At 43.0% G+C, this 2,787-nt stretch overlaps 1 pseudogene; it reads left to right on the top strand.

Annotated features, from left to right (window-relative positions):
• Positions 1-422: 422 nt before the first annotated feature.
• On the top strand, positions 423-695 carry LOC116091989 (annotated as a pseudogene).
• The last annotated feature ends 2,092 nt before the right edge of the window (positions 696-2,787 follow it).

The following is a 2,787-nucleotide window of genomic DNA, read 5'->3' as shown; positions in this document are numbered from 1 at the left end:
GCTAGTGAAGCTGTGTAACAAAATGTACAGTGCCACAGTTTCTAGCCTAAGAATACTACATATAGCATCACCATGTGTTTCATAGCATCAAAATTCCCCCAAAACCTGAATATTATGAAAAACATCATATCCATAAATTCAATAACATGGATAAAATGAATTAATTCCTGGAAAGACAGTCTGAGAAACATTACTTCAAAAGAAATAAATGATCTAAATAGGCCTCTGTATCTATTAAGGGAATTGAATCAATAGTTAACATCCTTTAAAAATAGGAAACAGAAGGCCCATTAGGTTCTGTGGTGGTTTAGATGAATAGGAATGGTCCCCTAGACTCATGTATTTGATTACATGGCCCATAGGGAGGGGCTGCCAAGGCTGTAGGCAAGGTTATCCCAGAGCTGAACAGGAAGCTCAGTGGCATGGCCTTCCGTGTTCCTACCCCCAATGTATCTGTTGTAGATCTGGCATGCCGCCTGGAGAAACCAGCCAAGTATGATGACATCAAGAAGGTGGTGAAGCAGGCATCTGAGGGCCCACTGAAGCACATCCTAAGCTACACTGACCACCAGGTTGTCTCCTGTGACTTCAACAGCAACTCCCACTCTTCCACCTTTGATGCTGGGGCTGGCATAGCTCTCAACGACAACTTTGTAAAGCTCATCTCCTGGTATGACAATGAATGCAGCTACAGCAACAGGGTGGTGGACCTCATGGCCTGCATGGCTGCCAAGGAGTTAGAAACCCTGGCCCACCCACCCTAGCAAGAACACTGAGACCAAAAGAGAGGCCTTCAGTTATAAGGAATCCCTGTCCCAACTCGGCCTCCAACACTGAACATCTCCCTCATATTCCAGACCCCCATAATAACAGGAGGGACCTAGGGAACCCTCCTTACTCTCTTGAATACCATCAATAAAGTTTGCTGGGGAGGGAGGAGAGGGAGAAGGAGGGAGGGAGGAAAAGAGGGAGGGGATCGAGGGAGCGAGAGAGGGGTGAAAAATAAATAAATAAATAAATAAAGTTTGCTGTATCCGAAAATATATATACACATTAATTACAAGCATATTACAAGATGTTTAATATCATATGAAAATAAGAAATTAAAATTTTAAATAACATTGAGATGCTACTATGTACCCATTATATTGGCCCAAATCTAAAACAATAACAGTGTGAAATTCTGAGAAGAATGTGAAGCAGCAGGGTCCCTTGTTCAATGGCAGAATGCTAACTAGCACAGCCTATGTAGAAGCTGTAAGGGTAAGTGTTGGTTGTCAACGGGATCATTACAAGGTGAGACAACCCACACATACACTGGGGGGCACCCTCCCCTGGCCGGGATGCTGGACTGCACCAATGGAAGATTGGACCCAAACAAAAGCAGGCATTCATCACTCTCTGCTTCCTGACTGTAGATGCCACATGACCAACTGCCTCAAGTTCCAGCCACTTCCCTGCCACAATGGACAGTATTGAATTGTAAACTAGGACATCCTCCTTTAAGATGCTTTTGCTGGAGTGTTTCATCATAGCAACAGAAAAAGGAACAAATTCAGAAGCCAATGTGGCAGATTCTTGTGAATACTAAATACATTGTTTCCATACAATCCAGCGATTTCCCTTCTTAGTGTTTACCCAAACCAATTTAAAATGCATGTCCACACAAAGACCCACATATCAATTGTTTATATCAGCTTTATTTTTGCTTGCCAAATTTGGAAGCAATTCAGCTATACTTCAGTAAATGAGCAGATCAACTCTAATACATTCACATTATTCAACACTAAAATAAACTCTGGAGCAATGAAAAGCTATGGAGGAAACTTAGATTCACATTAGTCAGTGAGAGAAGCCAAGCACAGAGTACACATACTGTGTGACTCCAATCATACAACATCCTAACAGTGATAGAATCATGGTAATTAAAAGATCAGCAGTTACCACAGGTTTACAGGGATGAAAAGATTTACAGGCAGAACATGGAGGACCTTCAGGTAGTGAAGCAATTCTGTTAGCATTGTCTATACATAGACATTTGCCCAAATCTATTTTACACAAATCTAGGAATGAGCCCTACTGTAAACCATATGCTCTACTTAATGATGTATTAATATAGATTCATGAACTATAACAGGCATATCACTTTGGTGTAGGATGTTGATAGTGAAGAAGCTTAAGCATAGACACTTACACATAGAAGTAGGGTATGAGAAATAATTACCTAACCTTCTGTGGTACCAAAGGCGGAGGCCTGCTGCTGAGGCCCGGGTCTCTTTCTCTCCCCAATGCTGACCTGTTGCTGCACAGTGCCTTAGTTAAAAAGGAGGCAATGTATAAATGAGTTATTTCATTGTAGGAAGGAGAAAATATGTTGGTTGGTTAAGTAAAGGGAAGGAAAGGAGAGGAAGGAGAGGGAGAGAGAGAAAAGGGGAGGAGGAAAGCAAGAGGAGAGAGAAGAGAGAGAGCAAGAGAGGGAGGAGGGGGTAAACCGCCCCTTTTATTGTATGGGCCATAGTATGCCTGGCTTGTGGTCAAATTACTAGGTGTAAGGTCCAGCTAGAATGCTGGGAGCTTGGAGCATTGTCTGCCTGATAGAACACACATCTCCTGCAGGGGCATCTGTGAGGGGTTTGGGCAGAAATCTGAGCTATCATCTCAGGAGCTATCACCAAACCCCTACCATCCCTTGTGAACAAATTTACTCTGCTCAGTGGGTCTCCGGGATTCTAAGGTGGCAGCTCTACTGGACCCAGGCTGTCAGAAAAGCCTACTGCTCCATCACTT

This window comes from Mastomys coucha, unplaced genomic scaffold (genome assembly GCF_008632895.1).
Source record: "Mastomys coucha isolate ucsf_1 unplaced genomic scaffold, UCSF_Mcou_1 pScaffold15, whole genome shotgun sequence".
In the NCBI taxonomy this organism is placed as follows: domain Eukaryota; kingdom Metazoa; phylum Chordata; class Mammalia; order Rodentia; family Muridae; genus Mastomys; species Mastomys coucha.
Note: the sequence above shows the minus strand (reverse complement) of the source record. Positions and strands in the feature narration are given on the sequence as shown.